Genomic DNA, 25,730 nt, shown 5'->3' with positions numbered 1-25,730 from the left:
AAAATTCGCCTGTGAAGCCATCTGGTCCTGGACTTTTATTTGTGGGGAGTGATTTTATGACCTCTTCAATTTCATTTCTAGTGATCGGTCTGTTCAGTTGGTCTGTTTCTGCTTGATTCAGTTTTGGCAAGCTGTAAGATTCTAGAAAATTGTCCATTTCTTCCAGATTGTCAAACTTGTTGCCATATAGTTGTTCATAGTATTCTCTTATGATTTTTTTGTATTTCTGCTGTATCTGTTGTGATTTCTCCTTTTTCATTTATAATTTTGGTTATTTGGGTTCTTTCTCTCCTCTTTTTAGTGAGTCTGGCCAGGGGTTTGTCAATTTTGTTTACCTTTTCAAAGAACCAGCTCTTGGTTTCATTAATTTTCTCTATTGTTTTTTGAGTCTCTATTTTATTGATTTCTTCTTTGATCTTTATAATTTCCTTCCTTCTGCTGACTTGAGGACTTTTTTGTTCTTCTTTTTCTAATTGGTTTAGGTGGAGGGTTAAGTTGTCAATATGGGATCTTTCTTCTTTTTTGAGAAAGGCCTGGATTGCTATAAATTTCCCTCTGAGCACTGCTTTCGCAGCATCCCATAGATTTTGAGAGGTTGTGTCTTCATTATCATTTGTTTCAAGGTAGTTTTTAATTTCCTTCTTGATTTCCTCATTGAGCCATTGGTTTTTTAGTAGCATGTTGTTTAGTCTCCATGGAGTAGGTTTTTTCTCTTTGCTTTTCCCATGGTTGATTTCTAATTTCATGGCATTGTGGTCCGAGAAGATACTTGAGATAATTTCTATGCTCCTAAATTTATTGAGATTCGCTTTGTGTCCCAATATGTGGTCGATTCTTGAGAATGTTCCATGAGCATTTGAGAAGAATGTGTATTCTGCTTTTTTTTGGATGTAGTGTCCTGAAGATATCAATTAAGTCTAACTTCTATTGTTTCCTTTAGGATCTCTGTTGCTTTATTGGTTTTCTGTCTAGAGGATCTGTCCATTGATGTGAGGGGGGTATTGAGGTCTCCTACTATGATTGTATTCTCATCAATATCTCCCTTTATGTCTGTTAATATTTGTTGTATGTGTCTGGGTGCTCCTGTATTTGGGGCATATATGTTGACAATAGTAACATCCTATCCTTGGATGGATCCCTTAATCATTAAATAGTGTCCTTCTTTGTCTTTCCTTATGCCTTTTGTTTTAAAGTCTATTTTGTCTGATATGAGTGTTGTGACTCCTGCTTTTCTGTCATGTCTATTGGCGTGAAATATTTTTCCCCACCCTTTCACTTTCAATCTATGTGTATCTTTTGTCCTAAGGTGAGTTTCTTGTAGGCAGCATATTGAAGGTTTTTGCCTTTTTATCCACTCAGCCACTCTGTGTCTTTTGATTGGGGCATTCAGTCCATTGACATTTAAGGTGATAATTGATAGATGATTATTTATTGCCATTTGAACCTCGTGTTCCAGTTGATTCTATGGTTCTCCATTCTTCCTTTCTTTCTTTTTTTTTTTTTTTTTTGGTTGGATGGTCTCCTGTTATTATCTGCTTGAGTGTATTTTTTTTTTCATTTTTTGCAAATGCAATATTTGGTTTTGGCTTGTGGTTGCCCTGTTTTTTAAGTATGCTAACCCCTTCCCATAAATGTGTGTTTTAGCCTGATGGTCCTGTAAGTTCAAACACTTCATTTCTATATTAAAATTAAGAAGAGAAACATACAAACAAACAAAAAGGGTTATTTACTTCCTAACATCCTTTGCCCACATTTTATGGTTTTGATGACTCTTTTTTACTTTTTTTTCTTTTTAATTTTATTTTGTTTGAAGCATGTTCATGATTAAATCTGTATGCTGGCTTATTTGAGTGACTGCTCTCTGATTGCAGTTTCCTCAGTCCTAGTTCTTCCTCTTCTTTTTTTTTCTTTTCTTTTTTCTTCCCTTTCCTTCCTTTCTTTTTGGTTTAGAGATGCCCTTTCAATATTTCCTTTAACCTGGGTTTTGTGTTGCTGTATTCTTTAAGTTTTTGTTTGTTGGAACAAATTTTTATTTCCCCTTCTATTTTAAATGATATTCTTGCTGGATAGAGTATTCTAGGTTGCATGTTTTTTCCTTTGAGCACTTTAAATATCTCTTGCCATTCCCTCCTGGCCTGTAGTGTTTCTGTAGAGAAATCAGCTGATATTCTTATGGGGGTTCCCTTGTAGGTAACATTCTGTTTTTCTCTTGCTGCCTTTAGGATCCTCTCTTTATCACTAACTTTTGCCATTTTTATTATGATGTGTCTTGGTGTGGGTCTGTTTGGGTTCAGTTTGTTTGGGGCCTTCTGTGCTTCTTGTATCTTGAATCCAGTATCCTTTAGATTTGGGAAGTTTCCAGCAATAATTTCTTCAACTATATTTTCCATGCCCTTATCTTTTTCTACTCCTTCTGGAATTCCTATTATGCGTAGATTGGCCCGCTTTATATTATCCCATAGGTCTCTTATATTGCTTTCCAGTTTTTTGATTCAGTTTTCTGTCTGTTGACCAGATTGAGTGATTTCCATTATTCTATCTTCCATATCACTGATTCGTTCTTCTGCATTATTCATTCTGGTTTTTACTGCCCCTAGTTCAGTTTGCATCTCTGCAAATGAATGTTCTAGTTTTTCTTGGCTCCTCCTTATATTTTCTAGCTCCTTTCTGAGGGTATCTGCATTACTGTTCATATCTTCTCTTAATTTCTTCAGTATTTTCACTATTTCTCTTTTGAACTCCAGGTCTGTCAGACTGCCGAGATCTGTTTCATTGTTGACTGTTTTAGGTGAGTTCTCCTGTTGGTTTGACTGGGAGTGGTTTCTCAGCTTCTTCATCTTGCTTGTTGTTTTCTTTCTCCTGAGGGAGTTGTACTCTCCGTGATCGGGCAGTGTTTGCCTTGTCACTGCCGTGGAATATTTCCTGAGGGCTGGCGTTGTTGGTCAATCTTTTTTGAGGCAGTGTGGCTTTTCTGGAGTGTTGATGGGGCTACCAGTGTTTCTTTGAAGCAAAGGAGGACTTCCTGAGGGCAGACAGGACTGAGAGGTCCACACCGCGATGGTAGCAGATTTCACTTGGTCATGCAGAGCTTGCTCTGGTGTTTTTAGGCTGTGGGGTTCTTGCAGGGGGTTGGCGGTGTTGGGCAGCTGCTCTTTAGGGGTGCATCACCCCCTGGGGGCTGGAGCAGCTATCTGGGGCACTGAGAACCTGAGAGGCTCTTCCCTAGGGCAGCCCAACTCAGAAGGACAGCCTGAGAATGTAGGCGGATCTTTTCACAGTCTGGCTGAGCTTGTTGCAGCTTTTCTGGGCTGCAGGGGGTCCTGCCTGGAGCTGGCAGTCCTATGTAGCTGGTCCACTAGAGCATCCCCTGGGGGCTTGGGCGGGTAGCAGGGCCGTTGGAAACCGAAGAGGCTCCTCCCCGGGGCAAACCGACTCAGAAAAAACCGTCCGAGAATTAGGCCGATCTATTCACAGCCTGGCTAAGCTTGTTCTAGCTTTTCTAGGCTGCAGGCCTTTTCTTGGGGGCTGGTGCTGTTTGGTGCTGCTCTGCGGAAGTGTAGCCCCTCCAAAGGGCAAGCAGGCCTGTGCAGGGACAGCCCCTGCGGTGGTAGGCTTCAGGCAATTGTTGAGGCCAGCCCTCCTGGATGGCAGGCAGCCCCAGGTTCAGTGAGAGTGTAGGGGGTAGTGGGGGTGGGGGGAGGGGATGCACTGGGAAGCACAGCTTTCAGCTAGCTATCGGGCCTGTAAGCTTGCTGTGGCGTGGGGGGTATTCTATGGGGACCCACCCCTTCTTCTCTCCCCTCCCCAGCATGGGTGCAGACAAGGCTCTTCTCCCAGGTTCCCTCTGATGCGGCTTTCCACTTCCCTGCCCCTAGAGTATTGCTCCCTTTCTCTGCGACAGCTTTGTTTTCTAGTCTCCCAGGCAGTCTCTGCCCCGTCAACTGGTTTCTAGACCTCCCAAGCAGTTTCCGCTCCTCCCCGCCCCCTCAGTCCGTTCTAGCGAACTAATCTCTGGAGCCGGAGGATTCGGTGCCCAGCCCCCACCCAGGCGTCTCAATTTTTGGTGACTGTGCCTGTAGTTCGGATGGTCCGTTCGGTTCTTGATCGGCTTTTCCGTACTCCAACTTACTGCTACATTCTTCTCTGCATCTGGAGATTCCTCCGGTTTGTTTGACCTTTCCCCCGTGTAGGTGACTTTCCAGGGTGCAGGATCCCTTTCTCCTCCGCAGTTCCCTTTTGGGAGTGCCCGTCCCGCTCGGATTCACCTTCTCTCACTGTCCTCTTTTCTCCCGTTCTGCCCAGTAATGTCACGAACTTCTTGCCGTTATTGGAGTTTAGGTTCCTCTGCCATCGATTGGTTGCTGTTCTGTGCGAGTCATTTATTCTGTAGATGTGCTTTTTTTGTTGTGTTTGTGGGAGAGGGCAAGCGTGTCCCCCTACTCCTCTGCCATCTTGTCCTCTCTCCCCTTCCTGTCTTCTGTTCTAAATTGTCTGGTTCCAAAAGCTCACTCTTCCTTGAGTGACCTGACTTCTCTAACTTTTTCACAAGATCTTACCATGCAATTTAGCATTTGTCTTTATACAGTCTTGTCTATTTTTTATTCTTAAATTGTTCCTCACAGATGACCTTTTTCCTCCCTTAACTCTAGGGATTGTCTCATATATAACTTTCATAGGTTCTGTGACCCCTAACACAATAAAGGCTTTACTCTAGGTACTTAATACATGTTTGAATCTTTAGAGATTTAATTGAATCATATCTGCCATCCAGTAAAAAGGGAGTGTTTAATACACAATTTAGAAATTTTAGGTTTTCTGTGCAATGATTTTCTATAGGACATAATCCAGAAAAAGTGTAACCCCAGCTCTGGGGCCCTGTTATGGGGTGAACTGTGTCCCCCCCAAATTCATTTTGGAAGTTCTAACCCCTCAGTATCTCAGACTGCAACTGTATTTGGAGATAGGGCCTTTAAAGAGGTGATTAAGTTAAAATGAGGCCATCAGTGTGGGCCCGAATCCGGTTTGACTGGTGGCCTTATAATAAGAAGAAATTTGGACACACAGAGGGATGCCACACACATAGAAGAAAGATGTGAGGACATAGTGAGAAGGTGATTATCTGCATGACAACAAGAGAGGCTGTAGAAACCAGACCTGATGATTTGACTTTGAAATTCTAGCCTCTAAAACTGTGAAGAAATAAATTTCTGTTGCTTAGGCCACTCAGTCTGTGGTATTTTGTCATGACAGTCTGAGCAGACTAACACAGGTCCTGTATGCTGCCTGTCCAGAGTGACTCAGAACCTCTCAGGGATGCATATTTCAGTTCTCTCTTCTTCCTCCCAAAGTTGGAGGATTCCTGATCATGCCTCCCTGAGAGAGAAGATGACATTGAGAAGCAAAGAGAGCTCCCTCCTCCTCTCCCTTTACCCTCCTTGACATGCTCAAGCTTGGTTCTGTGCAAGGGGATCATGCCCAGAAGCTTTCTCTCTCCTTTAGTCTTGGATTTTAGCCACTTTCCTAGGGGTGTAGCTGGTGAAATATGGTCCTCAAGCCTCTGAAATCAGTATTTTTTCAATTCAAAACTCTGATTTCCTGTGCATAAATGTAGTGGGCTAATTTGTATTTGAGGGAATTCTTCTCTGAAAGAAAATGTCTTAGTTCAGATTTTCTTTAAATCAAATCCTGAGACAAGGTTTTGGGGCAGATAGTTTATTTTTGAAGTTGTCCCAGGAAGCATTGAGAGGCAGTAGGTGTATAAGACAGGAGGAAAGTCAGTAGAGAGTGCTTTCAGGAGTGGTTACCCTGTGGGGATCTAGGACAGTCATAGCATAGGGGCAGTGTAGTTATAGCAAGGGGCAAGGAAGCTGAGGTATTTATCCACCCCATCTTCTGTTTCTTACATGTTCAGGGTTGGTCCTGGTGCAGTGAACTCCCTACCACTCTGGCTTATCACGCTCCTATAGGCAGAGAAAGTCCAAGGGCAAAGACACACAGATACTTGAAGCAGGAATGCATTACTTTGTGAAAGGGACTGTCCACCAGTAGTATAGGCAACCAAAGCTGCAGGAATGTATTAAGGAGGTACTGGCAGGGCACCAACTGTCTGTGGCAGAAGACTAGTTTTCAGATGGGAGGAAGCTGGACTTATGATCTCTAAAGTTATAATTCACTCTGTTAGGTACTATGAAGACAAATCTTTAGTGCTTTGGGCTTTTTGTAGCTAATTCCTGCTTATCCTCCAAATTCTGATTTTAGAGCCATCATGCCAGAATTTATTCTTACAGTTCTACAGCAGCTGTTCTTGGATTGATCCTGGTCATTGTCTCCTGGTCATCCTGAAAGTTCATTCTGCCCTACCTGCCCCCTAAATCTCCCAACAAGCCATACAGAAAGCAGAGACTTTAGCCTCTCACCTTCATCCCAAGGTACTTATTTCCTAGTAAGTGATGTGTTTGTGTGAGGTGAGAGGTGGTTATTAGGACATGGCCAGTGCCTTGTGCTGAGCTTCTGCCATGTTCAAGGCATGTAAAAATTACAGGTGGCAGGGCCTCTCAGAAGACTGCAGATCATCCTAGGAGATAATTATTGTAAGGGATGAGGAAGCCAGGGGTGGCAGCTGGATCCAGTAACAAGCATTAGTCATCAGAGAGAAGCCATTCTGAAAATGGCTATGACTCAAATTTGTCTATGACAAATTTGTCTCTAGTCCTGACTTCCCTTTAGATCATGTCTCAATCCTTCAGATACTTCAAGTGAAAGCTATAAATGAAAATGGAGTTTTTGCTAAAACTGTTAGATACTGGAGGTACAAGCAAGATAACACAGGGACCCCTCTAACAGAATGTAATGTAATCAAAAGAGAGAGATGGGGTGGGCAGGGGGCAATAATTTCCAGTTCCAACAGTGTCCATATAGAGTGCTAGAACACCACAGGAGGAATCAGAAGCCTCATGGTATCTTAGGAGGCCTGTTCCTCAGCCCAGGGGTTTATCAGAGTCGGGCAGTGCTCGATTGATGAGTGTGTCCTGATGAGCTGAGGGGGAAAGCTATGAAATCTTGGTTAGCTGATTAATACAATCTCATTTATTCCCATAGGCCTGTAGGGGCAGATGAAATATTCTGCTGAATAGGGATAAATTATTTCATTTCTTTATACAATCAAGTTTAGAATATACTTCCTTCTTCACGATGGGGGCTCAATAATTTTCATTGAATGTATTACCTTTACTTACATTTGCTAAGCGTTAAGAGTGAGCAGAATTGGAGAACTTATTCGTGGTGAATTCCTGGGGTGAGGAAGCATGGATTCTTTCTTATTCACTATGTCTTACAGAAAAAAGTGCATGTGATAAGAAAACATTTATAGATAACAAAATGACTTTATCACTATATAACCTTCAGAGAGAGCAAGTTCCTGCTGAATAGCACTTCAACTAATTACTCTTAGTTTGCCATCACTTGCTAGCATTGTGCCTTTGGCCAAGTTATTTAACATCTCTGAGCCTTGGCTATTCTGTAAAATTGAGATAACATTACCTACTAGCGAGGCTTTTGAGAGTATTGAAGATGTTAATGTGTATGAGGTGTTTATTGGGGTGCCTGGGATATGGCAGGCATTTGATGATGATGATGATGTTTGTCATCGTTATTGTATTTTAGATAATCTATGATGATGTTAAATAAGATCCATCTATGGAATTACCTCTACTTTGTTCTTTGTTTTCAGTTGGTTTTCTAATAATACCTATTTAATGTAAATGTCAGAACTTTTAAAATAAAGCCTTTGGTGTAGACTCAGAAAAGTTTCTGGAAGTTTAGATGTATTCTCTGTGTGCAGTGGTTTTATCTGTTTTGGACTCCCTCAAAAAGAATCAGCGAATTAGTGAGGCTTTGTTTCCTCTTATATTAACTAGATTGTATTTTCTCCTTTCCGACATCGGCTTTTGCTTGTTTGCACCTCTGTCAGCTAAACCAGTACCTAAAACTAGAGTCTATTGTTACTTCTCTTAGTATCTTCCTTATAAGCTGCTTGAAGAAGTTTTGCTGGAGCTGAGTGAAAATGCATATTGTTTAGAAGACAGACCCATTTTTAGCTTGAAGGTAGAACAGTGTTCTTTTTTCTTGGTGAGTTCCTTTCCTTTTGATGAAAGCCAAAACTTGAAGCTAGTGATGACAGATCAGGGTCCTAATTGCTGTGCTGTTGGAAATAAGGAGAGATGTTTATTGCTAATCGAGTAAATAGCAAACCAAATTTCATCAGTGTAGTAAGGTGAGCCCACTCACTGGGCTGGTCTTATAAAATACTTTTTCTAGAGAGCCTGGGAAAACTCCGTGAAGTGGTAATAATAAAAAGAGCATATGGTCTTTGCAGGAACTTTGTCATACATAAGCAATGTGCTATGGGTGTGGTAATGAACATCAGGTGTGTTTGGCACATGACTTCTCAACTTGGGGAAGAGGAATTTTGCTTTTGTGCACATACTGGAATGTGTTTTTGCATTTCTGGTATTTAAAAAAATAACTTCAGGACTACGTTATTTTTTATTCCTTATTTGGAAGCTATATTGGTCAGCATAAGAAAATACTTAACTTCAGATCTTCAAAGGCCTGCTGTAGAGGTTTGGAAATCATTTGGTTTGGCTTGAAGCAAGTTTGGCTAGTGAAGTGACAGGCACACAAGAAAGAACAACAGGTGAAAAAATGTGGAGTGTCTTTCATCTTTCAAAGGATTTTCTTGATGAATTGAAACAGCCGTGAAAATAAGTACTGGCCTTCGTGCCCAGTGGCCTAAAAGTACTTAGAGTGGGCCAAATGAAGTGGCAGGGGCCTAATGAAAATCAGGCAACAAGCCTAGGTCTAATTAAATATGTGCTGCCTCCCCCAACTTTTTAAAAGTCCCTTTAGCTCAGTTTTTAACAAAAAAATCTGGTTTTGTGGTCAAGAGATATTTCTCTTCCTTGACTTATATAGAGTTAGTAACAGCTTGCAGAGACAAACAGAAGCATGAGATATTCAGTAGAACCAATAAAAATTTTTGTTGGCTAGGTAGATTTTCTTGCTGGCCTATTTCTTTTGAAAACTCCTTTTAAAAATCAACTAATATATTTCTGGACTAGAGTAAATAAAATATCTCAAAGCCATTGAATGTAAGTCAGAGATAACATTTTCCAATTTGTTTGGGAAAGATATTACATCTGATTGGAATGATGTTTTAGAACAGCTTTTAGGGCTGTTGACTGAGCTTCTGCAGTTTCTTTAGCTTCTTTGAAGGACTCTTTGGGATCCTTTGAGTCATGAATAATTTTCTGATTAAGATCCTGGGACAGATGTCTCCAGAGAATTCTGAAAAACTTTAAAACATATTTGAACAATGTGAAATTGACCAAGAGTAGAACATATTCTCTAATGTCCCAGTTTATGCTGTGGGTACAAAGAGGACCTGGAACTGGATCTCAGACTCCCAGGCCCTTAGTCGGGGGGCTCGCGCATGCCAGTACCTCCCATGAAGAAGTTGCTGCTTGAATACAAATAAAAGATTTATGTTAACTCAGGAGGTAACATAATTTATTGCAGCACATTTATGAAGTCCTAGGAGATGTCTGAATTATAATTGGTGAGTCTGTTTTGTGTCTTTCTCCAAAGCCTTTGCTTAGGGACCAACTTTGGAAGTCAATGATGATGCCAGATTTGGAAGAATTCTAGAGGCCTGTGTTTGGGGAGCAGTGCGGATGAGAACTGTACTTAATCTGCAGATGATAGTCCACTGCAAATATGTGTGTAAAAGGGTGACAAGACAGTCAACTCCTGTGATAGATTATTCCTTTTAAAGAGAAATATCAATACAATACTTAGCCACCATCAAAGGGCAGGCATAAACAACACCACCAGCAAACCTTATAGTTTCAAAAGAAGGCTTGTACCCTGTTTCCCTTTTGAAATGCTTAATGAAAAGCTGCACAAAAAATGTCTGGATTTGAGGATTTTGGAACAAGCAAGCAAGCAGCAGGAACAGAAGCCCACGTGCTCTGTCTTTACTGGCTTTAATTGTTTTGGTTTCAAGCTTAGCAGCAAAATGTTCCTGCCAAGTGAGTGTATGTGTGCTTGGGATGTTTTCTGCTTTACTTCACTCAGGCGTTTGAAGAAAGGCCCTGGTTTGTATCAGTTAGACATCAATTTAGTGTAAGAGAAAACACGCCCCTTGAAACAATTAAGGGATCGCAACTTATCATTAGGGTGAATAATAGGTTGCAATGTCTACTTAGAACAGAGTTTTAGAAATTAATTAGTGGGATAGGTCACAAAATACTTCACTATTTTCTAGTGATTAAAAATTATAATTTGATAATTAGACCATGAGAAATTTTTCAGGGCAATATATTTATCATTTATCACTTAAGAAAGGGGTCGGCAAACTTTTTCTGTAATGAGCCAGATAGTATTTAGTATTAGGCTTTGTGCCTTTGTAGTGCGAAAGCAGCAATAGACAGTAAGTAAATGAATGAGCATGCCTGTGTTCCAACAAAACTTTAGGTATTATATATTACCTTTTATGTGATTTTAACATGTTCTTGCTTTGATCTTTTTTCAACCATTTAAAAATGCAAAAACCATTTTTAGCTTTGAGTTGTACAAAAACAGGCAATGAGCCAAATTTGGCCAAAGGGTTGTAGATTGCTCACTCCTGCTTTAGAAGAAAAGACCCTGTTATTATTTACATTAAGATGTCCAAGCAGTATTTCAAAGAGCAATGCATTTTTTTCCCAGTTCACAATTACTTTATAATTCTGGTCTAGTGATTATTGTTTTTAAAATGCATTCTTTGGGTTGTTTGAAGACTGCAGTATGAGGGCTAGCCGAGTGGCATGAGATTTGACAAATAAAATTCTGACTGTGTTCCTCTCATTAGGTTCCAATTCTATTCATCAGTAAAAGGAACTTGTGTCATTGCCTCACTTGTTGCAATGAATAAATCTGTATAATTTTACAAAAGAACAACTGCATGGATTCTTTTGCAGCCTGAAGACTCAAGTGTTGGGCTCCTCTTTATAAAAGTTTCCATGACAATCTGGCCTGATAGAATGACAGGTTTGCCCTCATGGGGAATTTCTTATTAAGGAAGCTTTTCTTTCACCAGGAAGCTTTATGGGGACTTAATAGGGGGTCAAACAGAAAGAACCAAATAGGACCCTTTCATAAACCATACCTTACACTGGCTCTGGCTTGAAAGAGGGCTTGTTTCCTACTGTGTGTGTGATGGGGTGATGTTCAGAAGCTGAGAGGTTAGAGAGGACCACCATGCTACCCTGGGGTCCCTGCTTCCTAGTGGTAACCAAGAGACTTGGACACAAGCATGAGCTATTAAGATATGGGCTAAGCCAAGAATCATAGGTCCCAGCTTTCTCTGTTGAAAGGCAATGGTGAAGCAAATGGGCTCTGAGCTTGACTATCTGAGTTTTTATCCTTCCTCTGCCATTTACTAGCCATGTGACTTTCACCTCTCTGTGCCTCACTTTCCTTCTCTGAAAAAGGGGCATGATAATAATAAATAAACATGCCAGGGTTGTTGTGAAGATTAAGTAAGTTCATAGAGGAGTTCCTGTCGTGGCTCAGTGGTTCCGACGATGAATCCCACTAGGAACCATGAGGTTGCGGGTTTGGTCCCTGCCCTTGCTCAGTGCGTTAACGATCCGGCGTTGCCGTGAGCTGTGGTGTAGGTTGCAGATGCGGCTCGGATCCCGCGTTGCTGTGGCTCTGGCGTAGGCCAGTGGCTACAGCTCCAATTCGACCCCTAGCGTGGGAACCTCCATATGCCGTGGAAGCGGCCCAAAGAAATTGCAAAAAGACAAAAAAAAAAAAAAGTAAGTTCATAGAGTTGGCCCTCCTATTTGTGGGTTCCACACCCACTGATACGAAGGGCCAACTGCACTACACCATTTTTTAACTTGAATTTTGGTGTCTGCAGGGGTCCTGGAACTAATCTCCCACGGATGTGAGGGACAGCTGTGTATGTACCTGGCACATGGTAGTGAATAAGAAATGAGATCTGTTATGATGGTTTTCTTTCTTTTATAGACTTGAAAGTAATGTAACAATTGTAAACTCTTATTTAAAGGCAGATTCCTTTCCTCAGGCACAATCACCATGACAATATCCTTTAATCTCTTGCTTTTTCTTTCTCAACAATTATCACTCCATCATTCTACTGATCTATACTTTCCAGTCACTTCAGCCCCCATGTCCTAATACCCATTTTGGATCTTAGCCTTTATTCTCTTTCCACCCACTGCATTTTATTATAAACTCAGTGATCTCCTGGACCTAAACTGAGGAACAACTGGTTCATTTATAGGAGGAAAGCATAGTTCGTAAGGTGTAACCTAATATATTGCCTTATGGTTGTGGCACAGCCCAGTCTAGATTTGGCTCCAAAATCTATGGCTTTTCTAGGCAGGTTTACTATAAACTGCTTATGCCCTGCTTAGAACTGAGATGTTGAGAGGATCGAACCCAATGGGAAAAACTGACGGTATTCTGAAGGTAGGCTTTATGTCTCATCAGTCTTTAATAGGGTCCCCCAGAGGGCTTTGGAGAATGTTCTGTATTCTAAAGACCTTCAAGAAATACTTTGTGCTTGACTATACATTTTGGGTATGGGTTCCCTTTCCTGCCCAACTGCTTTCTGGGCTGAAAGAGCAGCTTTAAATGTTGTTCCACACTGTGGTAAATTCAGCTTAAACACTGTTTTCTTTCTTCTTAGGCCTGTGCTCTGGAGCAGGGCAGGAGTGTGGACGGTTGTTGAGGGAAACTTTTATTTTGGTTAATTATCATCCTGGATTTGTCTATTCCTATTTTCTTGGAATAAAAGTGAGATGTTATTGTTTGGACTATTCCATACAGAGGGTAGGATTTAGTTTTTTCTTTCTAGCAAGATTTCAGTGTGTAAGTTATGGACAAAAGCAATTCTGAAATATTTTAATATGTTTGCATAAGGAAAGCCCATATTGCATAAGATTTACATGAGGTCTTTGAGTTTTAGTCTTTTGGATGACTCTAAAAAAAAGTTGTTCTCAGCCCTATAAGAAATAATGTCTGCATTAAATACTTGCTTATCCCTTAGAAGACTGGGAATTCCCTTGTGGCACAAAAGGTTAAAGATGTGGCATTGTCACTGTAGTGGCTCGGGTTGCTGCTGTGGTGAGGGTTTGATCCCTGGCCCAGAAACTTCCATATGCAGCCAAAACAAACACACACAGGTCAAGTTTTTCACCTCATATTTCTTTGGTCTTTAGGTATCTCACCCATGTAAGACACTCTCCTTGACTTTGAAGGATACTTCGTGTATGCACAAAATAGAGGGGAATAAGAGTATGCTCCACATACAGCTTTATTTGGGTGAAACTCATCCAAATGACACTCCCTGTTGTGTTAATTGCTTATATTTTAGGCTCTTGTAGAGTTTACATTCATTTATCAATGCCTCTTTTGTCAGCATACAGGTTCCTACTGTGTGCAAAGGGCAAAACCAAGCCACATATTTGGACAACAAGGCACACAAATGCTTGTTTCTGTCATTCATTTCAAAGGTGAAATAATCTCTGCAGTATTTTTACTGTAGATTTTTGAGCACAACCAGTGGTGTTGATGAGTCTGTTTATTTTTTTCTAGTGGAAAAAAAAATAAAACTAGCATTATTAGTACTAGACATTGTGCATACATGAGTTCATTGAATCCTTGCATTAACCTTTCAGCATAAGTAGTATTATTCCTTTATTATAGATGAGAAAACAAGTTTGAGAATTAAGTCACTTGCCTAAAGCCACACAACTGGTAGGTTGTGGAAAACTAGGATTTATAACCTGGTCTGTCTCTTTCACTACTCACACTGCTTCTCTTTAAGCAGAGATGGTTTTTGTTAACCACCTTGCAGAAAACACTCACTTCGGGTATTAAAAAGTACCCTCCAAATATATTTAACTTAAAGAAATTGTTATGGAAGTATGTGAAAAAATATGTTGCCTCTCTATATTTTAAAAAGTAAAAATTTGGAGCTTAAATTACCAAAAAATATGCACAATTATATAAGTAAAATAGGTCCATACTCAAATAATTAGGCATTTAAAGTGATTATTCCACAAAACTATTTAAGTCCACAATCTTTGTTAGAGTAAATATAATTTAGCAAGTACAATATAGACTGATAAAATGACCAGTTTGCTAGTTCTAAATATAACAGCGATGATTATATTTTAGAATATTTTTTAATTTTATAATTTTAATTATAAAAGAATTACTGACAAAGGAAGAAGCGAGAGGTTCTTGTAAATGCTTAAGCAAAGCATTAAGTTCTTGCTGTAAAGCAGAGACAAAGTCTTCATTTTTGTGCCAGAATTTCCTTTTGGCTCAGATGACCAGATCTACAGAAGAGAACATGGGGAGATTTTGCAGTTCTAAAAAGGTTTTCTGATATATTTAGGAGAAAAAATTGTAAAAGACATATGAATTCTTCTAGAATAGTTTATATGTGGGTCATCTATTTTATTATGGCACAAAATTCTTTTAACTTTTCTCAGTCTTGATTTCTATTTTTGTTTGTGAATAATAACGACTTTGCTATTTAGGTTTTTAAGGGTCAAATGATGTTTAAAAGTACTCTGGGATGGTTAAAATGTTATTTATATGGATGGTAAGTGCATGCAGACAATACTCTTCAAAATTCTCTGATGTCTTTTCCCCTTGTGGTAATACAGTCCACCCTCACCATTGCTTTTCATCCATTTCTGCCCCCAGGAAAAACAGGGAGAACTTCATCTGGGGATGGGGAGGATAAGAAAGGGAGACAGGTCTTCACAGTCAAAATGGAGAAGTTGAAAACCCTTCAAATTCTTAGAGGCAGAGGGAGTAGAGAGTAGGGAAAGAAGGAAGGAAAGGAGGGAGGGAGGTGGGGAGGGAGAAGGGCAAGAGCTTAGCATTTGAGTACAGGGTCCATGCATGAAAACTCCCATAGGATAAGTAGAACTATCCAGAAAGGTTTTAGGAGAACCTGGAATTCCTCTCTTTCCTGAGGGGAGAATGAAAGCCTCTAAGAGAAGTTCTGAGATCAACATGGCCCTCAAAACAGTAGAGCAGGTTGTGAGGGAAAAGTCTACCTAGATGGTCCTGAGATAGTACTGCTTGTTGCCCAGGGCCTGAACAAGGCATGTACAGGATCCAGAGGTCCTCATGAACCAAAGCAAGCAGGCACAAGCATTTTGGAGAACTGGTGTCTAGAATAGGTGCAAAACCATTCCACCACCCTTCAGATGGATGGATATCAGAAAGTCAGATAATACCGATTATTGTTGAGGGAGCTGGGAAACTTTCTTGCTCTGTTACTGGAAGTCTAACCTGATACAGCTGTTCTGGGGAGTTTTTTGGAAATACTTAGAGAAATCTGATCATCTCAGTATATACTCTAGAGCCACTCTTACACAGGACTATAAGGGAATATGTATGAGTATGTTTATTTGGGAGGGTAAAAAGTTGGATGCAACTGAGGTGTACATTGCTAGGAGAATGACTTAATGGAATTATGAGATATGCATATGTAGTGGACCTCTGTGTACCACTCAGAATTAATTATCTAAATTACATAAAGCAACATAGCTAGATCTTAAAAACATATGTTGAGTGAAAAAAGGAAAAAAAAAAAAGCCCTATAGCACAGTTAGATGTACATACATTAAATACATACAACACAAACATTACATACTTCTCCAAGATACAAAAATACCTAAATACATTTGTTTTATGAACATTTGTGTGGATGCATCAAGCAGTGAGGGGAATGGAAATTATTTATTATTATTATTATTATTATTATTATTATTATTTTTAAGGCTGCACCTGTGGCATATGGAAGTTCCTGGGCTAGGGGTCAAATTAGAGCTGTAGCTTCAGGCCTATGCCACAGCCACAGCCATGCAGGATCCAAGCCGCATCTGGGACCTACACTGCAGTTTGCAGCAATGCTGGATTCTTAATCCACTGAGTGAGGCCAGGGATTGAATCTGCAGTCTCACAGACACTACGGTGGTTCTTAAACCCACTCAGCCAGAGCAGGAGCTCCTGGGAATGGAAGTTATGATGAGAAGTTAAGGAGAAAACAATAAAATTAATAAAAACATGATAAAGGCCTTGTGAGAGTAAATGATGGTGTCTTATTAGCTAAGAGGTATAATTAACAACTCTGAATTTCAAGTTAAAAAAAAAGCTGCAGTTTGCATACATGAATCACAGTGAATACATATAGTGATATACTGTGACGACTATCAGGAGAGGTGGTCCTTCAAGGAGTGACAGGGAGTGACCAGCCTCTATGAATAAGCCACTCATCCATGTTACATAAACAGATTATTTTAGGACCAGGATGGAATTTAGTAAATTGCTTGTTATTTAGTTCTCTGATACCCTGGAAGATGAAACATTTACCCCCTGAGATTAATTTTTCACTGACTGATCAAACTCAATGTACTGTTTATGTTCTCTGTAACAGGAATTTTAAAGTACATAAATTTTTAAGCAAGAGTCTGATATCCAAAAGATGCATTACTTTCATCTGAAGTAATTTGAAGTTCAACTGGGTGAAATACGACTACAATTTAAGCTCCTTATTTATAAAATATGGATCCAGTTAATCAGATTTATAGTGTGAAGCTGGAGCTCTCTCTGATGACTAGAGAAAGAAATCTAATGTTCTTAAAATATTATCCCCAATGGTCTTAATTACTTACCAGCTGCATGTTGGCTGTCACTTTTACCTTTTTAGATCTTGGTTACCTCATCTGTAAAATGGTCGGACTAGTGTCTCACTACCTACAAATGCTATGATTCCCAATAACAAAACCAGAAAAGATGATTAAATTCTACTAAATAGAAAGTCCTCTTTGCTGTATTACCAGCAGTCTATCAGGGTTGCCTCGGCCAAGAGAAGGTGATGAGTACTACCTCCAAAGGTAAGGATGAGTCAAATTCTATTTCCACACTGTTATCTTTAGGTCACCCTATGCTTTTCAGAATCAGACATTCCAAAAATTCCAATGAAGTACTTTTTGAATTATTGTTAAGAATAGAATTGGAGCAATAGATTTATAAGCTGGTGTCTCAGTATAATCCCATTATTGGAATCCATGATTCTGGATGGTGTTAGAAGTAAAATTATTCTCTTTGGGTGCTTCCAATATAAAAATATCTTGGATGGTTTGCAAGACAGCCTTGTAATAATAATAGTAATAATAATAATAATACCTAATACATTATAGTACATATACACTGTGGTGATTTCCAAACATTAACTCAATTCATTTTTACAAAAACAATGTGAGATAGATGCTATTATTATCCCCTTTTGTGGAAGAGGAAAATGAATCACAGAGAAGTTAAGTTAAAATTTCACGACTAGAAAGTAGGAGAGAAGGAATTTGAGCTCTCAGGCCATATAGCTCAAGAGTCCATGCTTTTAACCCCCAGATTTACTATCTCTCTAATATTTAGTGAAGTTCCAGTTTACATCAAAATATTTCTATCATACTAGAGATTTTCCTGAACTGTATGGTTTGAAAAATGTTCTTGTTACTCCATTGATGGTCAGTTCTTAGAGGAAGATAATCAGAAAATAAAAAAACTATTAGCTCTCTTACTCTTATTTGTCCTTCAATCCTGCTTCTCGCAATAATAGTGTATCGTGTATTTATTCAGTTCTTCCTCTGTACCAGACTAAGTGCTTTATTAACTTGTTCATTCCTCATGACCCATAATGAGGCTTGTATGATTATCAGCCCCATCTTACTGATGAGCAAGCTGAAGCTTACAGAAGTTATACATTTTGCTCGGGGTCATTTGTCTAGGGAGGATCCAAAGGAGCAGCCTCCTGTACCAGTGCTAAGCCTCTTGTAGGACTGCATCTAAGGATGCTTAGCATTCATAGGCCTGGATTTCTCCACATCCCTAAAGTAAGAGAGTTGTGCAGATGTTTTCTAATGTAATGTCCAACTTTAATTCTTTGTGAGTCTGTAATTCATAGGGGCTGTGGCTCCTCACTTAGTATTGGTTAAAGTAGAATTTCAAACCAGCCTCAAAAATTGGCACCTTTGTCTCTCATTGGCTTTGGAAAATCACAGATCTTGAGACTATTAAGCAACAAAACAAAATAATACACAGAAAATGATATCTTTATTCCTTTTCTCAGAAACTATTTTAAATCAAGCATTGTTATTATCTGTATTCTGCAAGCTTTCCTTTCATTAGTTAAACATTTTTTAATAATGAAAATGAATTTAAAAAGCACAATATGTATGTTAAGGGAAGAAATGTTGTGGTAAACCAGATGAAGTTGTACTTGTATTCACATCTTAAAAAAAAAAAAAACTTCCAAAAATTGACCCTGAATTTCTAAAGCCCTTGAAGCCAACTTTCTTAGTAAAAACCAGTAGGAAAAAGACTGAGGTAGAAAAGAGGTCATGACTAATTGCCTGGGAAAGTTTCTTCATGCTTGAAAAGAGGTGGAAGAGTTGGGTGAGGAGGTGGGTAGGGTGACCTTTTGATCCTAGATGTCTTGTTTATATTTCCTTATCACAAATCTTGCTAAAAGTAAAGTGCTGGTAAAGTGGCTGTAGTCTGCCAGAGAGACTCCTGGCCTTGGTCCAAACCTAACTGAAATATTATCAGAAATACATTCTTTGCCATGTATAGCACTTGCAAGTTCTTCTAATGAGGCCCACATATGGTAGCCAATTAGGCAGGATAATCTTCTACCTTGGGCAGGGAGGAGCATGGCCTCTCACTATCTGTCACATAGGGGTTATCCACCAAATGTGGCTTTGCATGGCATGCCCAGGGGTTGATGTCAAAGCGCTGTTTTGTGGGACAGAAATAAGTAGCATTATGTATTTGCGAGACTCAAAAAAATCTAGTTTTTATACTCTTATTTGGGGGGGAAAAGAGATTTAGGGATCATTTTATTCTTGGAGAAAACTATAATTTATATGTTAAATATCTAAATTATTTTAAAGATAAATGAGTGTTTTCAAACATGACTATAAAAGGAACCTTGATGGATGGAGTATGCCTCTGAAGGAGGCTGCACATGTCAGGTTTAAGGAAGATGAGATGATGGGTGGTTAAGAGAAGAAGAAGAAAGTGTTGGTGGAAATAATGGGGTGGAGGAGGTAACGAGCTCATGACACACAAGAAGCTCACAGTGTAGACACATTCACAGAATATCTAGAATCAGTGCGGCAAAATACACAAGGGTCCAAAATATGTTTTAAAACATCAGGTGATCTATGCCATTTTATTTATATAGTGCTTATTTCTAAGGAACTCTGAAAGTTTTATTTAGAATTTCTATTAGCTTATGTTGTCCTTAGAGTCTTGAAGGCCTCATGCTTCTTGAAGGCAGGCAGTAAACTCCTCCCATTCCTGGTACTGGTTCATCTTAGGAAACAAAATTCTTGATATTTTATGAAGATGGCTTTGATTCATGGCAAAGTTAGATCTGTTCTCCAGAGTCATCAGTGTCAAACTCAAAAGGCATGAGGTAGAACCTGCCTCTTCCCAGAACATTTTGAAATGCCCTGGGCAGTCAGCGAGCCTGCAAAACTGTGACCAAGTTTGTTTGTTTTATTGTCACTCTTTGGAGACCATAGAGGTGCACTTCTCAAAGGTGCCACTTTTGTGCTCACTGGGGTCCTTGGCAGTTAATACAAGAGAATATTTTATATAGGCAGGAGGCACACATTTTATTCCTCAAAAAAGACTCAACCCTAGCTTGTATATCCAGACAGACCAGGTGAAGTGGTTCCAACTGTCAAATGTAGATGCAAGTTGTGAGTCCCGATAATGTCATTTCAGAGCTGCTAGACCTTTTTTTTTTAAATAATTGATATTTATTTTTTCCATTATAGCTGGTTTACAGTGTTCTGTCAGTTTTCTACTGTACAGCAAGGTGACCCAGTCACACATACATCTATACATCCTTTTTCTCACATTATCATGCTCCATCATAAGTGACTAGATACAGTTTCCAGTGCTATACAAAAGGATCTCATTGCTTATCCATTCCAAAGGCAATTGTTTGCATTTATTAACCCCAAATTCCCAATACATCCTACTTCCTCTCCTTCCCCGTTGGGAACCACAAGGCTGTTCTCCATGTCCTTGATTTTCTTTTCTGTGGAAAGGTTCATTTGTGCCTTATATTAGATTCTAGATATAAATGGTAGGATGTGGTGTTTGTCTTTCTCTTTCTGACTTACTTCACTCAGGATGAGAGTCTCTAGTTCCATCCATGTTGCTGCAAATGGTATTATTTTGTTCCTTTTGATGGCTGAGTATTATTCCATTGTGTATATATACACCACATCTTCTTAAGCCAATCATCTGTTGATGGACATTTAGGTTGTTTCCACATCTTGGCTATTGTGAATAGTGCTGCAAGGAACATGCGGGTGCATGTGTCTTTTTGAAGGAAAGTTTTGTCCAGATATATGCCCAAGAGTGGGATTGCTGGGTCTTATGGGAGCTCTATGTATAGTTTTTTGAGGTATTACCATACCGTTTTCCATTGTGGTTGTACCAGTTAACATTCCCACCAACAGTGCAGGAGGGTTTCCTTTTCTCCACACCCTCTCCAGCATTTGTTATTTGTGGACTTATTAATGATGGCCATTCTGACTGGTGTGAGCTGGTATCTCATGGTAGTTTTGATTTGCATTTTTCTAATAATCAGTGATGTTGAGCATTTTTTCATGTGCTTGTTGGCCATCTGTATTTCTTCTTGGGAGAAATTTCTATTCAGGTATTTGCTGATTTTACCATTGGGTTGTTGGCTTTTTTGCTGTTGAGTTGTATAAGTTGTTTGTATATTTTAGAGATTAAGCCCTTGTCAGTTGCATCATTTGAAACTATTTTCTCCCATTCTGTAAGTTGTCTTTTTTTTTCTTTTTGGTTTCCTTTGCTGTGCAAAAGCTTGTCTGTTTGATTAGGTCCTATTGGTTTATTTTTGCTCTAATTTCTATTGCTTTGGGAGACTGACCTGAGAAAACATTTATAAGGTTTTGTTAGAGAATGTTTTTCCTGTGTTCTCTTCTAAGAGTTCTTGATGGTGTCTTGTCTTATATTTGAGTCTTTAAACTGTTTTGAGTTTATTTTTGTGCATGGTGTTCCAGTTTCATTGATTTATATGCAGCTGTCCAGTTTTACCAGCACCCCTTGCTGAAAAGACTTTTTCCCATTTTATATTCCTGCTTCCTTTGTCAAAGATTAATTTATCATAGGTGTCTGGGTTTATTTCTGGGTTCTCTATTCTGTTCCATTGGTCTGTATGTCTGTTTTGGTACCAGTATCACACTGTCTTGATTACTGTGGCTTCGTAATATTGCCTGAAGTCTAGGAGAGTGATGCCTCCTGCTTAGTTTTTGCTCCTCAGGATTGCTTTGGCAATTCTGGGTCTTGGGTGGTTCCATATAAATTTTTGGATTGGTTGTTCTAGTTCTGTGAAAAATGTCATGGGTAATTTGATAGGGATTGCACTGAATCTGTAGATTGCTTTGGGTAGTATGGCCATTTTTACAAGATTAATTTTTCCCACTCAGGAGCATGGAAATATCTCTCCATTTCTTTGCATCCTCTTTAATTTCCTTGGTTAGTGTTTTATAGTTCTCAGCATATTTCTTTCACATCCTTGGTCAGGCTTATTCGCAGGTATTTGATTTTTTGTGGGTGCCATTTTAAAAGATATTGTGTTTTTTTTTATTCCTTTCCTAATATTTCTTTGTTAGTATACAAAAATGCGACTGATTTCTGAAGGTTTATCTTATATCCTTCTACTTTGCTGAATTTGTTGATCAGTTCGAGTAGTTTTGGGGTTGAGTCCTTAGGGTTTTCTATACATAGTATCATGTCATCTGCATCTAGTGACAATTTTACCCCTTCTCTTCCAACTTGGATACCTTTTATTTCTTTTGTTTGTCTGATTGCTGTGGCTAGGGTTTCCAATACTATGTTGAATAATAGTGGTGAGAGTGGACATCCTTGACTTTTTCCAGATTTTAGTGGGAAGGCTTTCAGCTTTTCTCCATGGAGTATTACATTTGCTGTGGGTTTGTTGTAAGTGGCTTTGATTATGTTAAGGTATGTTCCCTCTATACCCACTTTGGTAAGAGTTTTGATCACGAATGGATGTTGGACTTTGTCAAATGCTTTTCCTGCATCTCTTGAGATGATCATGTGGTTTTTGACTTTTCTTTTGTTAATGCGGTGTATGACATTGATTGATTTGCATCTGTTGAACCATCCTTGTGACCCTGGGATGAATCCCACTTGGTTGTGGTGTATGATGTTTTTTATATGTTGTTTGATTCAGTTGGCTAAAATTTTGCTGAGAATTTTTGCATCTATACTCATCAAAGATATTGGCCTACAGTTTTCTTTTTTGGTTTTATCTTTGTCTGGCTTTGGTTTAGGGTGATAGTGGCATCATAGAATGTCTTTGGGAGTGCTCCTTCTTCTTCAACCTTTTGAAAAAGTTTAAGGAGGATGGTTTTAAGTTCCTCTTTGTATGTTTGGTAGAATTCACCTGTGAAGCCATTTGGTCCTAGACTCTTATTTGTAGGGAGTGTTTTTATGACATACTCAATTTCATTTCTACTGATGGTTCTATCAGTTGATCTATTTCTTCTTGATTCAGTTTTGGCAGGCTGTACATCTTTCGAAAGTTGTCCATTTCTTCTAGGTTGTCAAATTTGTTGGCGTACAATTGTTCATAGTATTCTTTTATTATTTTTTTTTTAATTTCTGTGTATCTGTTGTGATTTCTCCCTTTTCATTTCTTATTTTGTTTATTTGGGTTTTTTCTCTCTTCTTCTTGGGGAGTCTGTCCAGAGGTTTGTCAATTTTGTTTACGTTTCCAAAGAACAAGCTTTGGTTTTATTGATTTTTACTCTTGTTTTTTAATCTCTATTTTATTGATTTCCTCTCTGATCCTTATGATTTCCTTCCCTCTGCTGACTTAAGGTTTTTTGTTTGTTGTTCTTTTTCTAATTCATCTAGGTGGTGGATTAAGTTGTCAATTTGAGATTTTTCTTCTTTTTTTGAGGAAGGCCTCTATTTCTACGAATTTCCCTCTGAGCACTGCTTTTGGGCCATCCCATAGATTTTGAGTGGATGTGTCTTCATTATCATTTGTCTTGAGGTATATTTTAATTTCCTTCTTGATTTCCTCATTGACCTATTGGTTTTTTAATAGGATGTTGTTTAGTCTCCATGTAGTTAGTTTTTTCTCATTTCTTTTCCTGTGGTTGATTTCTAGTTTCATGCCGTTGTGGTCAGAGAAGATTCTTGAAATAATTTCTACACTCTTAAATTTGTTGGGATTAGCTTTGTGCCCCAGGCTGTGATCAATTCTTGATAATGTTCCATGTGCACTTGAGAAGAATGTATGTTCTGATTTTTTGGATGTAATGTCCTGAAAATGTCGATTAAGTCTAACTTTTCTATTGTGTCCTTTAGGATCTCTGTTGCCTTATTGATTTTTCTGTCTAGAGGATCTGTCCATTGATGTGAGTGGGGTGTTAAAGTCTCCTACTATGACTGTATTCCCATCAATTTCTCCTTTTCTGGCTATTGGTATATGTTGGAGGTATCTGGGTTCTTCTATATTAGGTGAATATATATTGGTGATTGTAATATCCCCTTCTTGAATGGATCCTTTTCCAATAAATAGTCCTTCTATGTCTTTCTTTATGGCCTTCATTTTAAAGTCTATTTTGTCTGATATGAATATTGCAACTCCTGCTTTCCTGTCTTGTCCATTGACATGAAATGTCTTTTCCCATCCCCTCACTTTCAATCTGTATTTGTCCTTTACCCTAAGGTGAGTCTCCTGTAGACAGCAGATTGTAGGCTTGCTATTTTATCCAGTCTACCTTTCTGTATCTTTTGATTAGAGCATTCATTCCATTGACATTTAACATATTTATTGATAGATATGTGTTTATTGCCATTTTAAAGCTTGTTTTCCAGTTGATTCTATGTTTCTCTTTTCTTTTTTTGGTTGAATGATTTCCATTTATTTTATGCTTGTCTATTCTTTTTTTGCTGTTTTTGTGAATGTAATGTTTAGTTTTGATTTGTGGTTGCCCTGTTTTTTAAGTATGTGAATCCCTTCTTGTATCTGCCTGCTTTAGCCTGATAGTCATATAGGCTCAAATGCATTATTTAAAATGAGTCAGATTTTCTTACTTTTCTTCCCCACATTGTATGATTTTGAAGTCTTTTTTTTAACATCTTCATATTTTTCCTTTTGCTGTTCCTTGTGTTTATCATTGCTTTCACAGTGGTTTTTCTTTTTTGTTTTTTTCCCCACTTTTAGAGGTGTATGCTGGCTTATTGAAGTGATTGCTTTCCAGTTGTGGTTTCCTCCATCCCATTTCTTCTTACTTCTTTTTTTATTTAGAGAAGTCTTTTCAGTATTTCTTTTAGAAATAGTTTAGTATTGCTGTCCTCTTTTAGTTTTTGTTTGTTGGGAAAATTCTTTATTTCCCCTTCTATTTTAAATGATATTCTTGCTGGATAGAGTATTCTAGGTTGCAATTTTTTTCCTTTCATAACTTTAAATATATCTTGCCACTCTCTTCTGGCCTGTAGTGTTTCTGTTGAGAAATCAGCTGATAGCCTCATGAGTGTTCCCTTATATTTAACACTTTGTTTTTCTCTTGCTGCCTTTAAAATCATCTCTTTATCTTTAACTTTTGCTGTTTTTATTGTGCTATGTCTTGGTGTGGGCTCATTTTGGTTCAACTTGTTTGGGGCCCTCTGTGCTTCCTGTATCTTGATATCAGTTTCCTTTTGATTTGGAAAGTTTTCAGACATAATTTCTTCAAATATATTTTCATTCCCCCCCCTTTTTTTTTCTTCTCCTTCTGGAATCCCTATTATGCCTAGATTGGCCTGCTTTATATTATGCCATAGATCTCTTATATTGCTTTTGTGTCTTTTCTTTTGCTTTTCTGTCTGCTGTCCTGATTGGGTGATTTCCATTATTCTATCTTCCATGTCACTAAATCGTTCCTCTGCATTATTCATTCTGCTCTTTAGTGCCTTTAGCTCAGTTTACATCTCTGCAAATGAAGTTTATACTTTTTCTATGTTCCTCATATTTTCTAGTTCCTTTCTAAGGTAATCTGCATTACCGTTCATATCTGCTCTTAATTCATTGATATTCAGCCTTAATTCCTTCATTATTTTCACTGTCACCCTCTTGAGCTCAATTTCTGTCAGGCTGCAGAGGTCTGTTCCATTGTTTGCTGCTTCAGGCGAACTCTCCTTTTCCTTTAACTGGGAATGATTTCTGAGCTTCTTCATCTTGCTTATATTTTTCTTTTTCTGTGAGTTTAGGGAATCCAAACTATAGTTTTTGAGAGCAATTTCTATGGAAGGGCACCCCTTTGTATTTTGTAGGATGTTAATATTTATTTTTGGCATGGGAGTTTGGATATTTGCTGTGTCTTTCTTTGGTGTTGCAGGCTGTTATCCCCAGGGTGCTGAGTGTCCAGGGAGAAGGAGGCAATGGCTAAGTGCCCAGTTGCTGGGCTCTTAACAGCATCTAGAACCTGCAGGAAGGTGGCACAAGCTACTCCTAGTTGCAGGGCCCTGGGAAGTGTTAATGAGCCTTATGCAGATTGACAAGGTGC

General features: G+C 38.8%; 1 protein-coding gene across 7 annotated transcripts in view; it reads left to right on the top strand.

Annotated features, from left to right (window-relative positions):
• MTERF1 (mitochondrial transcription termination factor 1) overlaps positions 1-25,730 on the top strand; it is a 566,280-nt gene that overhangs the window by 126,828 nt on the left and 413,722 nt on the right. For 3 of the 7 annotated variants that reach the window (XR_002347022.1, XR_002347025.1, XR_002347028.1), the window contains one exon: positions 16,808-16,994. The exons of the other annotated variants lie outside the window; for them this stretch is intronic. The gene's annotated coding sequence lies outside the window, so the exon portion shown is untranslated. The remainder of the gene's footprint in view (positions 1-16,807; positions 16,995-25,730) is intronic. 7 annotated transcript variants of the gene reach the window in all.

The sequence above is a fragment of the Sus scrofa genome, chromosome 9, assembly GCF_000003025.6.
Source record: "Sus scrofa isolate TJ Tabasco breed Duroc chromosome 9, Sscrofa11.1, whole genome shotgun sequence".
NCBI classification, from domain to species: domain Eukaryota; kingdom Metazoa; phylum Chordata; class Mammalia; order Artiodactyla; family Suidae; genus Sus; species Sus scrofa.
The sequence above is the reverse complement of the archived record's forward strand: the minus strand, read 5'-3'. Positions and strand labels throughout refer to the sequence as shown.